The sequence below is a fragment of the Cryptomeria japonica genome, unplaced genomic scaffold (assembly GCF_030272615.1).
Source record: "Cryptomeria japonica unplaced genomic scaffold, Sugi_1.0 HiC_scaffold_50, whole genome shotgun sequence".
Lineage (NCBI taxonomy): Eukaryota > Viridiplantae > Streptophyta > Pinopsida > Cupressales > Cupressaceae > Cryptomeria > Cryptomeria japonica.
Window position 1 is genome coordinate 377,501 of NW_026728872.1, and position 15,000 is coordinate 392,500.

The following is a 15,000-nucleotide window of genomic DNA, read 5'->3' on the forward strand; positions in this document are numbered from 1 at the left end:
TTCACAGGAGCCTGGGAAGAACATCCCGTACGGAACCCTTTACCCGAAAACATCCGAACCGCACATGCTCGCGACAGTCCTGCCGTTAGAGAATGCACCGTGCACGCGACCGAGTAAGGCCACTCAGAGACATCCATTTCCCAGGTATATGCCCCCTACGCACTTTTGGTGGCGCAACTCGCACGAACAGTCCCACCTCGACCCCGTAAACAAGCTTTTTTGCCTCGAAGAGTTCGTCGGAGACGAAGAAGCAACCTTCAGTGCAAACGTAGCACTCTTTTGTGCAACCGCCCAAACAACGCCCCCTCTACCCTCTGTCGAAACACTCGGCATTGCTGCTCCCTAAGGTGAGCTTCTCCTCATAGGCAATTCCGCTCTTATCCGGTCACGTTTGTGTGCCCGAATTTCGCAAGGCAACCTCCATGGGACATGGAAAAGACTCGAGAAGAGAGCTCGCTCACGGGAGAGAGAAGCCAAGGAGACCACGAGAGTGCTGAGAGTGGGACAGCGCTGAATAGGCGGGAGAAGCCTGCGCGTATAAACGGAGATATATATCCAATTGCAACGAAGGAACGTGCCAAAGATCGAGAACAATGGCAGAAATGCTAGTAACGTGCACTTCGGGACCAACGCATCACCGGAAGACAACCGCCAAACATCGAAAGAGTCGCGATGCTCCGCAACCTACGTGCAAAGCGGTCGCACACCGGGTAAGGGAGTGAGAGCCCCAAACATAGCTGGGCGAGGCGCTCACTCCGCTCTTTAATATCTCGTTAATACCGCCAAGGAAATGGCACAAGCACACACACACAAGCATCCTCGGAAGAGGACAGTTCGAGTGACAGGTCAAATCCAAGAGTTCCGAAGACTACCTCCAGGAACAATCGGGAACAAGACCGATTACAAGTCGTCGAGTCTGTTACTGGGCGAACACGAGATGCGCACAGGAAATCGATCAGCCCTCACAATGGCCCAAGGCCAGAGATCGGACTGCTACGATTTACCCCAACAATCATCGTGCCACTCTTCGCAGAGAGGTGATAGACGCCAACGAGCCCGCGCATAGCAATCGAGGTGTAAAAAGGGCGTTGAAGGCAGGAAGCCTGGACGAAAGAGGCTACGAGGTCACCTCGAAGCGGTCTAAGAATCGGGCGCACTTGGGGCGACTACCAGTGCCAACCCCTTATCCCGCGGTGCGTCCGACACACAGAAATTTCCAAGGCGGCCAAGGAGCCTCCCCGCATAGCAATCGGGGTGTGAGGTTACGGATGCAGCATTGATAGCAATCGAGGTGTGAGGCGAAGGATGCAGAAGTGAGAGCCGAGGGATGTAGCAGAGATAGCAATCGGGGTGTGTGATGCAGAAGAGATAGCAATCGAGGTGTGCGGTGGGAAGGGCCCAGCAGCCAGAATGCATGAAGCGACGGATGAAGCAGTGATGACAACCGGGCTGTGAGGAGAGGAGGGATGCAGCCAAGAAAGCAATCAGGGCTCGAGGCAAGGGATGCATCAAGGATAGCAATCATGTTGTGAGGCGAGATTCCAAAGGCTAAACGTGAGAGGCTGCAGGGTCGACTCAGAGAGGTCTATGCATGTGAGAGGCTGAAAGCAAGGTCGACTCGGAGCGGTCTATGCATCGGGCGCGCTTGGGGCGACTACCAGTGCCAACCCCTTATCCCGCGACGCGTCCGACAAAGAGAACGTTCCAAGGCGGCAGAGGAGGTTACCAGCCGAAGGATGCAGTAGCAATAACAGGTATAGTTCCGTGGCGGCCGAGAAGACTCACCGCATAGGAATCGGGATGCGAGGCGAGGGATGCGGCGGGAAGGCCCCGACGGCTAAACGGAAGAGGCTGCAGGGCCGCCTCGGAATGGTCCAAGCATCGGATGCGATTGGGACGACTACCAGTGCCAACCCCTTATCCCGCGATGCGTCCGATACACAGATAGTTCCAAGGCGGCCGAGGAGCCTCACCGCATATCAATCGGGGTGCGAGGCGAGGGATGGGGCGGGAAGGCCCCAACGGCTAGACGGAAGAGGCTTCAGGGCCACCTCGGAATGGTCCAAGCATCGGACGCGCTTGGGGCGACTGCCAGTGCCAACCCCTTATCCCGCGATGCGTCCGATACACAGATGGTTCCAAGGCGGCCGAGGAGCCTCACCGCATAGCAATCGGGGGTGCGAGGCGAGGGATGGGGCGGGAAGGCCCCAACGGCTAGACGGAAGAGGCTTCAGGGCCGCCTAGGAATGGTCCAAGCATCGGACACGCTTGGGGCGACTACCAGTGACAGCCCCCTATCCCGCGATGCGTCCGATACGAAGATGGTTCCAAGGCGGCCGAGGAGCCTCACCGCATAGCAATCGGGGTGCGAGGTGGGGGATGCGGCGAGATGGCCCCAACGGCTAGACGGAAGAGGCCACAGGGCCGCGTCGGAATAGTCCAAGCATCGGACGCGCTTGGGGCGACTACCAGTGACAACCCCTTATCCCGCGATGCGTCCGATACGAAGATAGTTCCAAGGCGGCCGAGGAGCCTCACCGCATAGCAATCGGGGTGCGAGGTGGGGGATGCGGCGAGATGGCCCCAACGGCTAGACGGAAGAGGCTGCAGGGCCGCCTCGGAATAGTCCAAGCATCGGACGCGCTTGGGGCCACTACCAGTGACAACCCCTTATCCCGCAATGCGTCCGATACGAAGATAGTTCCAAGGCGGCCGAAGAGCCTCACCGCATAGCAATCGGGGTGCGAGGTGGGGGATGCGGCGAGATGGCCCCAACGGCTAGACGGAAGAGGCCACAGGGCCGCCTCGGAATAGTCCAAGCATCGGACGCGCTTGGGGCGACTACCAGTGACAACCCCTTATCCCGCGATGCGTCCGATACGAAGATAGTTCCCAGGCGGCCGAGGAGCCTCACCGCATAGCAATCGGGGTGCGAGGCGAGGGATGCGGCGAGATGGCCCCAAAGGCTAGACGGAAGAGGCTGCAGGGCTGCCTCGGAATAGTCCAAGCATCGGACGCGCTTGGGGCGACTACCACTGCCAACCCCTTATCCCGCGATGCGTCCGATACACAGATAGTTCCGAGGCGGCCGAGGAGGTGGGGGATGCAGCGAGATGGCCCCAACGGCTAGACGGAAGAGGCTGCAGGGCCGCCTCGGAATAGTCCAAGCATCGGACGCGCTTGGGGCGACTACCAGTGACAACCCCTTATCCCGCGATGCGTCCGATACACAGATAGTTCCGAGGCGGCCAAGGAGCCTCACCGCATAGCAATCGTGGTGCGAGGTGGGGGATGCGGCGAGATGGCCCCAACGGCTAGACGGAAGAGGCTGCAGGGCCGCCTCGGAATGGTCCAAGCATCGGATGCGCTTGGGGCGACTACCACTGCCAACCCCTTATCCCGCGATGCGTCCGATACACAGATAGTTCCAAGGCGGCCGAGGAGCCTCACAGCATAGCAATCAGGGTGCGAGGCGAGGGATGCGGCGAGAAAGCCCCAACGGCTAGAGGGAAGAGGCTTCAGGTCCGCCTCGGAATGGTCCAAGCATCGGACGCGCTTGGGGCGACTACCAGTGACAACCCCTTATCCCGCGACGCGTCCGATACACAGATAGTTCCAAGGCGGCCGAGGAGCCTCACCGCATAGCAATCGGGGTGCGAGGCGAGGGATGCGGCGAGAAGGACCCAACGGCTACACGGAAGAGGCTTCGGGGCCGCCTCGGAATGGTCCAAGCATCGGACGCGCTTGGGGCGACTACCAGTGACAACCCCTTATCCCGCGACGCGTCCGATACACAGATAGTTCCAAGGCGGCCGAGGAGCCTCACCGCATAGCAATCGGGGTGCGAGGCGAGGGATGCGGCGAGAAGGACCCAACGGCTACACGGAAGAGGCTTCGGGGCCGCCTCGGAATGGTCCAAGCATCGGACGCGCTTGGGGCGACTACCAGTGACAACCCCTTATCCCGCGACGCGTCCGATACACAGATAGTTCCAAGGCGGCCGAGGAGCCTCACCGCATAGCAATCGGGGTGCGAGGCGAGGGATGCGGCGAGAAGGACCCAACGGCTAGACGGAAGAGGCTTCGGGTCCGCCTCGGAATGGTCCAAGCATCGGACGCGCTTGGGGCGACTACCAGTGACAACCCCTTATCCCGCGACGCGTCCGATACACAGATAGTTCCAAGGCGGCCGAGGAGCCTCACCGCATAGCAATCGGGGTGTGAGGCGAGGGATGCGGCGAGAAGGACCCAACGGCTAGACGGAAGAGGCTTCGGGTCCGCCTCGGAATGGTCCAAGCATCGGACGCGCTTGGGGCGACTACCAGTGACAACCCCTTATCCCGCGACGCGTCCGATACACAGATAGTTCCAAGGCGGCCGAGGAGCCTCACCGCATAGCAATCGGGGTGCGAGGCGAGGGATGCGGCGAGAAGGACCCAACGGCTAGACGGAAGAGGCTTCGGGTCCGCCTCGGAATGGTCCAAGCATCGGACGCGCTTGGGGCGACTACCAGTGACAACCCCTTATCCCGCGACGCGTCCGATACACAGATAGTTCCGAGGCGGCCGAGGAGCCTCACCGCATAGCAATCGGGGTGCGAGGCGAAGGATGCGGCGAGAAGGACCCAACGGCTAGACGGAAGAGGCTTCGGGTCCGCCTCGGAATGGTCTAAGCATCGGACGCGCTTGGGGCGACTACCAGTGACAACCCCTTATCCCGCGACGCGTCCGATACACAGATAGTTCCAAGGCGGCCGAGGAGCCTCACCGCATAGCAATCGGGGTGCGAGGCGAGGGATGCGGCGAGAAGGACCCAACGGCTAGACGGAAGAGGCTTCAGGGCCGCCTCGGAATGGTCCAAGCATCGGACGCGCTTGGGGCGACTACCAATGACAACCCCTTATCCCGCGACGCGTCCGATACACAGATAGTTCCGAGGCGGCCGAGGAGCCTCACCGCATAGCAATCGGGGTGCGAGGCGAGGGATGCGGCGAGAAGGACCCAACGGCTAGACGGAAGAGGCTTCAGGGCCGCCTCGGAATGGTCCAAGCATCGGACGCGCTTGGGGCGACTACCAGTGACAACCCCTTATCCCGCGACGCGTCCGATACACAGATAGTTCCGAGGCGGCCGAGGAGCCTCACCGCATAGCAATCGGGGTGCGAGGCGAGGGATGCGGCGAGAAGGACCCAACGGCTAGACGGAAGAGGCTTCAGGGCCGCCTCGGAATGGTCCAAGCATCGGACGCGCTTGGGGCGACTACCGTTGCCAACCCCTTATCCCGCGATGCGTCTGATACACAGATAGTTCCGAGGCGGCCGAGGAGCCTCACCGCATAGCAATCGGGTTGCGAGGCAGATTATTGGGAAGGGAACCCCCTGGGATGCGGCTCAAGCAGTGCCCAAAGGGACTGGAATGCGGAATCACATCGAGAGACCCAAATGCTATACGAGGGCTCAAATCGAATTATCGATTTGGCCACGACATGGACGCATCGGAACGACTACCTTTGCCGAACCACTCGCAATTGCATCCATACCGAAACCAATAGACATTTCCGTTAGAGCCCTCGCATAGCATTCGGGAATCTCGCATGCCCCTCTAAATCGACCAATGCTGGCGCTCAATGAAAATCCGAGCGCTACCACCGTTCGAGCGCCAGCATTGGTCGAGTTAGAGGGGCACGGGGGAGAATGCTCCAGTCAACACCTCCCCTATATAAGTTATTTGTCCGATTCTCGCACAACCGTAGTCTGCCTCGTCGAATCAAACAACGGTCCCAGATTCCGACTTCCGTTCCGTAGAGACCCAAAAGCTAGATGGAGGCTCGCAAGAAAGAGAGTCGGCGCATAGCAATCGGGTTTCTCGAACGTTTAGGGACCGAGCTCACTTGCGGATAGGGCAAAATCCGCCAAGCAACCCAAAAGCTAGACGGGGGCTCGAATCGAATCGCCTAGGCGGCCACAACAACGACGTGTTGGATCGACTACCAGTGCCAAACCATTCAGCAAGACTAGTCTGTGTCGAGGCCGGATAGAGATTCTCAGAGAGCGCCCGCATAGCATTTAGGAGACCTGCCGCGTCCCTCACACTCGACAAATGGTGGTGCACGTTTATAAATCCGAGCGATCCCAACCCTTTCAAGCACCAACATCGGTCGAGATAGAGGGGCACGGAGGGGGCTGCGTGAGACAACACAGTCCCCTATATAAGTTATTTGTCCGATTCTCACACATCCGAAGAATGGTCATCAAATCGGACAACAGCCCAAACTTCCGACTTCCGTCCCAGAAAGCCCAAGAGCTATCTAAAACGTTCATGGCCGGAACTCGATCGCGGCTATACCAGTCCGCCAAGCAACCCAAAAGCTAGACTGGAGCTCTAGTCGAATCACCTCTGTGGCCATTGCAAGGACGTGTTGGAGCGACTACCATTGCCGAACCATTCCGCAGGTCGAGTCCATACCAAGGCCGCATAGAGATTCACGATGAGCTCCTGCATAGCAATCAGGAGACTTGCCGTGTCCATCACAATCGATAAATCCTGGTGCAAGATTTTTGCATCCGAGCGCTCCAACCAGTCGAGCACCAGCATCAATCGACATAAACGGGCACGGGGGGAGGATGCTCGAGAACACTACCTCCCCTATATAAGTTATTTGTCCGATTCTCAAGCAGCCGAAGTCTGGTCATCGAATCGGGTCAAAGACCACAACTTCCGACTTTACCCACAATGCAAGTCATCGAATCGAACATCGGCCCCCGAGTCGGACTCCATGCGTATGTCAGGTCATCGGACCCAAATTCCGCCTTCCTGCGCATGGCGGGCCATCAATATCAACTCGGTCATCGGACCCAAACTCCGCCTTTTTGCGTATGGCACGCCTTCAAATCGGTCATCGGACCCAAATTCCGCCTTCCTGTGCATGGCGGGCCATCAACATCAACTCGGTCATCGGACCCAAATTCCGCCTTTCTGCGCATGGCACGCCATCAACTCGGTCATCGGACCCAAATTCCGCCTTCCTGCGCATGGCAGGTCATCGGACACAAATTCAGACCTCGCCAATATGCCTACGTATCGAATCGGTCATCGGACCCAACTTCCGACTTCATCCATACTGTAGGGTCTTTGAGGTTGGCGCGGTGCGCTCAACCCAGGGAGTCGACCCATCGAAGCATACACCTCCCCTATATAAGCTATTTGTCCGATTCCCACACCTGTGTAGTTTGCACCTCTGACCAGGACATCGACCCCAACTTCCGAACTCGACTGCAACGACGGCACCAGCGCCTTGGTGCGCACCTTGCGACGCACAGTCCCAACATTCGCCTTCCTGCACATGGCAGGTCATCGGACCCAAATTCCGACCTCGCGAGTATGCCTACATATCGAATCGGTCATCGGACCCAACTTCCGACTTCATCCATACCGTAGGGTCTTTGAGGTTGGCGCGGTGCGCTCAACCCGGGGAGTCGACCCAACGAAGCATACACCTCCCCTATATAAGCTATTTGTCCGATTCCCACACCTGTGTAGTTTGCACCTCCGATCAAGACATCGACCCCAACTTCCGAACTCGCCTCCAACGACCGAACCAGCGCCTTGGTGCGCACCTTGCAACGCACAGTGCCAACATTCGCCTTCCTGCACGTGGCAGGTCATCGGACCCAAATTCCGACCTCGCGAGTATGCCTACATATCGAATCGGTCATCGGACCCAACTTCCGACTTCATCCATACCGTAGGGTCTTTGAGGTTGGCGCGGTGCGCTCAACCCGGGGAGTCGACCCAACGAAGCATACACCTCCCCTATATAAGCTATTTGTCCGATTCCCACACCTGTGTAGCTTGCACCTCCGATCAGGACATCGACCCCAACTTCCGAACTCGACTAAAAAGACCGCACCAGCGCCTTGGTGTGCACCTTGCAACGCACAGTGTCAACATTCGCCTTCCTGCACATGGCAGGTCATCGGACCCAAATTCCGACCTCATGAGCATACCTACTAATCGAATCGGTCATCGGACCCAACTTCCGACTTCATCCATACCGTAGGGTCTTTGAGGTTGGCGCGGTGCGCTCAACCTGGGGAGTCGACCCATCGAAGCATACACCTCCCCTATATAAGCTATTTGTCCGATTCCGACACCTGTGTAGTTTGCACCTCCGCTCAGGACATCGACCCCAACTTCCGAACTCGCCTGCAACGACCGAACCAGCGCCTTGGTGCGCACCAAAAGTGCGCACTTTTGGAGGGCACTTTTGTGCGCTCCAAAGGTGCGCACTTTTGGAGGGCACTTTTCTGCGCTCCAAAGGTGCGCACTTTTGGAGGGCACTTTTTGGAGGGCACTTTTCTGCGCTCCAAAGGTGCGCACTTTTGGAGGGCACTTTTTGGAGGGCACTTTTCTGCGCTCCAAAGGTGCGCACTTTTGGAGGGCACTTTTTGGAGGGCACTTTTCTGCGCTCCAAAGGTGCGCACTTTTGGAGGGCACTTTTTGGAGGGCACTTTTCTGCGCTCCAAAGGTGCGCACTTTTGGAGGGCACTTTTTGGAGGGCACTTTTCTGCGCTCCAAAGGTGCGCACTTTTGGAGGGCACTTTTTGGAGGGCACTTTTCTGCGCTCCAAAGGTGCGCACTTTTGGAGGGCACTTTTTGGAGGGCACTTTTCTGCGCTCCAAAGGTGCGCACTTTTGGAGGGCACTTTTTGGAGGGCACTTTTCTGCGCTCCAAAGGTGCGCACTTTTGGAGGGCACTTTTTGGAGGGCACTTTTCTGCGCTCCAAAGGTGCGCACTTTTGGAGGGCACTTTTGTGCACTCCAAAGGTGCGCACTTTTGGAGGGCACTTTTCCTGTGCTCCAAAGGTGCACACCTAGGTGAGCACCTTCGACCACACCTTGTAGCACACCAAACTCTGACTTTCGACTTCATCCGCAATGCAGGGTCTTTGAGGTTGGCGCAATGCGCACAACCAGGGGAGTCGACCCATCAAACCCAACACCTCCCCTATATAAGCTATTTGTCTGATTCTCATACATGCGTAGCCTGCAGGAGCAATTAGGACATCGACCCCAACTTTCGGCTTCTAAACGAAAACAAGGTCTTTGAGGTTGGTGTAATGCGAACAACTAGGGGAGTCAACCCATCAAACCCAACACCTCCCCTATATAAGCTATTTGTCTGATTCTCATACATGTGTAGTCTACAGGAGCAATTAGGACATCGACCCCAACTTTTGACTTCTTAACGAAAACAAGGTCTTTGAGGTTGACGTAATGCGCACAACCAGGGGAGTCGACCCATCAAACCCAACACCTCCCCTATATAAGCTATTTGTCCGATTCTCATACATGTGTAGCCTGCAGGAGCCATTAGGACATTGACCCCAACTTTTGACTTCTTAACGAAAACAAGGTCTTTGAGGTTGGCGTAATGCGCACAACCAAGGGAGTTGACCCATCAAACCCAACACCTCCCCTATATAAGCTATTTGTCTGATTCTCATACATGTGTAGCCTGCAACAACGATTAGGACATCCACCCCAACTTCTGAATTCGTCTGCGTTGACCGCACCAAAGGTGCACGCCTTGGTGCTCACCAAAATCCGACTTCCGACTTCTTCTGCTATGCGGGGTCTTTGAGGTTGGCGCAGTGCGCACAACCAGGGGAGTCAACCCACCGAATGCAACACCTCCCCTATATAAGCTATTTGTCTGATTCTCATACATGCGTAGACTGCAGCAATGATTAGGACATCCACCCCAACTTTTGACTTCTTAAACAAGACAGGGTCTTTGAAGTTGGTGCAGTGCACACAACCAGGGGAGTCGACCCATCAAACGCAACACCTCCCCTATATAAAGCTATTTGTCCGATTCTCATACGTGTAGTCTGCAGCAGCGATTAGGACATCGACCCCAACTTCCGAATTCGTTTGCATTGACCGCACCAAAGGTGCACGCCTTGGTGTGCACCCTGGAGTGCACTTTGGTGCTCACCTCGGTGCACACTTTGGTGTGCACCTCGGTGTGCACCAAAGGTGCGCACCTTGGAGCGCACCAAAGGTGTACACTTTGGAGCGCACCACATAGGGTCTTTGAGAGGTTGGCGCAGTGCGCACACCAAGGTGGGTGTTGAGGTGCGTGCCGAGGTGGGTGGGTGCTAGGGTGCGCTCCATGGTGGGTGCCAGGGTGGGTGCGTGCTAGGGTGGATTCCAAAGAGGGTCATAGGGTGGGTGCCAAGGTGGGTTGGTGATATAGTGGGTTCAAAGGTGGGTACTAGGGTGGGTTCCAAGGTGGGTCACAAGTTGGGTGCCAGGATGCGTGGGTGTTAGGTTGGGTGCCAAGGTGGGCTCCTGCGTGGGTGGGTGCTAGGGTGGGTTTCAAGGTGGACGCGAGGGCGGGTGCCAAGGTGGGTAACAAGTTGGGTGTTAGGATGGGTGAGTGCTAGAGTGGGTGCCAAGGTGGGTGGGTGCTAAGGTGGATGCCAAGGTGGTTCACAGGGTGGGTGGGTTCTAGGGTGAGTTCCAAGGTGGGTCACAGGTTCAGTGCTAGGGTGGGTGTCAAGGCGGGTGTCGAGGTGCCTGGGTGCTAGGGTGTGGATGCCAATGTGGGTCATAGGGTGGGTACTAGGGTGGGCTGCAATGTGGGTGCCAAGGTGGGTAACATGCTCGGTGGGTTCTAAATTGGGTGCCAGGGTGGGTGTGCACCCACCTTGCCCGAGGTGGGTGCCAAGGTGCCAGTGTGGGTGGGTGCTAAGGTGGATGCCAAGGTGGGTGAGAAGGTGGGTGATAGGTTGAGTGGTAGGATGGGTGGGTGCCAAGATGGGTCACAGGGTGGGTGCAAGGGTGGGTAGGTGCTAGGGTTGGTGTCAGGGTGGGTGGGTGCTAGGTTGGGTTCCAAGGTGGGTGCGAGGGTGAGTGTCAAGGTGGGTCACAGGTTAGGTGCTAGGATGGGTGAGTGCTAGGGTGCAAAGGTGCCAGGGTGGGTGCTAGGATGGGTCGATGCTAGGGTGAGTGGCAAGGTGGGTCCACAAGTGTCAAGGTGGGTGCCGAGGTGGGTGCCAAGTCGGCGACTGCTATGGTGGATGCCAAGGTGGGTCACGGGGTGGGTGCCAAGTTGCTAGGTTGGGTTCCAAGGTGGGTGCCAACGTGGGTGCTAGGGTGCGTGGGTTAAAGGGTGTGTCACAACGTGGGTGCCAGGATGGGTGCGCACCCACACTGGCCAAGACGGGTGCGGGTGCAAGGTTGGGTTCCAAGCCCGGTCACAGGCTGGGTGCTAGGATGGGTGGGTGCCAAGGTGGGCACCAGGGTGGGTGCACCCACCCTGGCCAAGGTGGGTCACGGGGTGGGTCCTAGGGTGGGTAACGGGGTGGGTACTAAGGTGCGTGCCAAGGTGGGTCATAGGGTGGGTGCCAAGGTGGGCACCAGGGTGGGTGTGCACCAACCCTAGCCAGGGTAGGTCACGGGGTGGTTGTCGGGGTGGGCGTCAAGGAGCCAAGGTGGGTGGCAAGTAGCCAAGTTGCGTGCCAAGGTGGGTGTCGGGGTGGGTGCCAAGGATCCAAGGTGGGTGCCAAGGAACCAAGGTGGGTGTCTGGGTGGGTGCCGAGGTGGGAGCCAGGGTGGGTCCCAAGGTGAGTGCAAAGGTGGGTGCCAGGGTCAAGGTGAGTGCCAATGTGGGTTCCAAGGTGCCAGGGTCAGGGTGAGTGCCAATGTGGGTTCAAAGGTGCTAAGTTGGGTGCGAGGTTGGGTGCGAGGGTGGGTGGGTGCCAAGGTGTGCTAGGTGGAAGCCCGGGTGGGTCGGCATCCCATGGGTGTCGAGTTGGGTGCCTGATGGGTGCTTCTTGTCAAGTTTTAGTCGTCGGGACTCATTTCGAGCCTTAGAGGTCGTTTCTTGTCCGGTTGCCCTGTCTTCGACCTGGGAACCCAATTTTGGTCCTCGGGTCCCATTTTTTTTTGTCTCGCATCCCACTTTTGGCCTGTGGCCTTTTCGGGGTCGATTCTCGTTTTGGGCATCAGAGCATGTTTCTTCTCCTAAAACCCAATATTTGTTTATTAAGTCTCGGAACACATTTTTGTTCTCGTGGACCCATCATGGGTCTTGGAACGCATTTGTGGTCCTTGGGTCCCATTTTGCATCCCGAAACTTGTGTTTTGGTGCTTGATCCCTATTTTGGGTGCCCACCTTGCACCAAGTGCGCACCCGGGGCAAACCGAGCGCCTTGGTGCACCAGGGCAAGATCGAGCGTGCACCCGAGGCGCCCCGAACATGCACCAAGGTGCACTCGGCCCACATGTGAGCGCAGGTCGTTGCGCCCGAGGTGGTGTGTGGGCACCGCGTTGCAGACGGGACACTGCACGCACACGACGCCCCCTCCAGGTGCACGCACGTAGGCCGGGCCGGGTGCACACCCGACGCCCTAGCAAGGTGCGCGCACCCGGGCAGGGCTCACACTTGGCGAACGGGGCGCACTTCGCGAGGGAGGGTGTGCACCTCGACGGGGGTGGGTGGCCGGGGTGGATTCGCACGTGGGTCGCGGTTTGCTAAGTACACACTGCGACAAGCTCATAACGGGTGCGATCATACCAGCGTTAGTGCACCGGATCCCATCAGAACTCCGCAGTTAAGCGCGCTTGGGCCGGAGTAGTACTGGGATGGGTGACCTCCCGGGAAGTCCCGGTGTTGCACCCTTTTTTAGTTTTTCGCCGGGCGTCGCAATGCTATTTGAATAAACCTTTTGCCCGTTTGCGTTCTCGTCGGGGCCGGGCCGGGCCGGGGTGCGCTGCCCGCACTACCGCGCGCGCGGGGGCGACACCGAGCGCGCACCCGAGGCGCCCCGAGCACACAGGCCACGGTGCAACCCGGGCGTTGTGCGCGCACCCCGGTGCGCCCGAGGTGCTGCGCGCGCACCCAGGTGAAATCGGTGTGCACCTCGGCCAGTGCGCGCTCGGTCGAGTCGCGCACGTTGGCCAAGGTGCACGGTGATGTTTCTTACTCTAAGGTTCCGCACCAGACGCCCGGGACAGGTGAGCGAAGCTGGGCGGGGCCGGGTGCGCGGCCGGGGCAGGTGCACGCAGCTGGAGAGAGCTTTGGAGCACACTTCGGAGCGCACCAATGATGCGCTCCATTCAAAAGTTTCCTGAAAAGGCAAAAAAAGTTGAGATTATAGAATTTCCCACTTGAGAGATTGTAAAAAAAAAAAATTTAAAATGAAGGAAACGCGGGTGCCAAGGTGTGCGCAGCCCAGCCAAGGTGTGCGCACCAAGGCGCCCACCCTGGCGAAGGTGCACGCAAGGTGCGCACCCGAGGCAAACCGGACAATTAACCCAACTTTCGACTTCGCGCGCACCTTGGAGCGCACTTCGGAGCGCTCCTTGGTGCGCACCAATCTTGGGCACCTCGGAGTGCACCATGGCGCCCACCAAGGTGCGCACCCGGGGCAAACCGAGCTCCGACTTCGTGCGCACCTTGGAGCGCACGAAAGGTGCGCACCATGGCGCCCACCAAGGTGCGCAGCCCAGCCAAGGCGTGCGCATCAAGGTGCGCACCCTGGCGAAGGTGCGCACCCGGGGCAAACCGAGCTCCGACTTCGTGCGCACCTTGGAGCGCACAAAAGGTGCGCAACCCAGCCAAGGTGTGCGCACCCCGGTCAAACCGAGCTCCGAATCGTGCGCACCAGAGGTGCACGCCATCGTGCGCACCTTGGAGCACACTTCGGAGCCCTCCTTGGTGCGCGCCGATGTTGCGCACCTCGGAGCGCACCCGGGGAAAACAATGCAATTAACCCGACTTTCGACTTCGTGGGCACCTCGGAGCGCTCTCGGGTTCGCACCTCGGAGCACACCGAGGTGCGCACCTTTGATGCGCTGCCTTCACCAATTTCCAGAAAAGGCAAGAAAACATTGAGAAGGTGTGCGCACCGAGGTGCCCACCCTGGCGAAGGTGCACGCGAGGTGCGCACCCGGGGCAAACCGGGCTCCGACTTCGTGCACGCCGCACCTTGGAGCACACTTCGGAGCGCTCCTTGGTGCGCACCAGGGCGCGCAACCCAGCCGAGGTGCCCACCCCGGCGAAGGTGCACGCGAGGTGCGCACCCGGGGCAAACCGGGCTCCGACTTCGTGCACGCCATGGTGCCCACCGCGGCGAAGGTGCACGCGAGGTGCGCACCCGGGGCAAACCGGGCTCCGACTTCGTGCACGCCGCACCTTGGAGCACACTTCGGAGCGCTCCTTGGTGCGCACCATGGTGCCCACCAGGGCGCGCAACCCCGCCGAAGGTGCACGCGAGGTGCGCACCCGGGGCAAACCGGGCTCCGACTTCGTGCACGCCGCACCTTGGAGCACACTTCGGAGCGCTCCTTGGTGCGCACCATGGTGCCCACCAGGGCGCGCAACCCCGCCGAAGGTGCACGCGAGGTGCGCACCCGGGGCAAACCGGGCTCCGACTTCGTGCACGCCATGGTGCGCACCGCGGCGAAGGTGCGCACCCGGGGCAAACCGGGCTCCGACTTCGTGCACGCCGCACCTTGGAGCACACTTCGGAGCGCTCCTTGGTGCGCACCAGGGCGCGCAACCCAGCCGAGGTGCCCACCCCGGCGAAGGTGCACGCGAGGTGCGTACCCGGGGCAAACCGGGCTCCGACTTCGTGCACGCCGCACCTTGGAGCACACTTCGGAGCGCTCCTTGGTGCGCACCATGGTGCCCACCAGGCCGCGCAACCCAGCCAAGGTGTGCGCACCAAGGTGCACGCGAGGTGCGCACCCGGGGCAAACCGGGGTCCGACTTCGTGCACGCCGCACCTTGGAGCACACATCGGGGCGCTCCCGGGTTCGCACCGGCGTTGCGCACCGTGGTGGGCACCTCGGAGCACACCAAGGTGGGCAGCGAGGTGCGCACCTTTGATGCGATGCCTTCACTAATTTCCATAAAAGGCAAAAAAAAAACGAGATTTTAAAATTTCCGTTTTGAAAGATAGTGAGAAAAAGGGAATGCTGGTGCCATCT

The 15,000-nt window shown here is 59.1% G+C and overlaps 1 non-coding gene across 1 annotated transcript; it reads left to right on the top strand.

Moving 5' to 3' along the window:
• The first annotated feature begins 12,569 nt into the window (after positions 1-12,569).
• On the top strand, positions 12,570-12,688 carry LOC131862658 (5S ribosomal RNA). Its single transcript, XR_009361596.1, has one exon. It is a non-coding gene; the product is annotated as a 5S ribosomal RNA (ribosomal RNA).
• Positions 12,689-15,000: the final 2,312 nt, after the last annotated feature.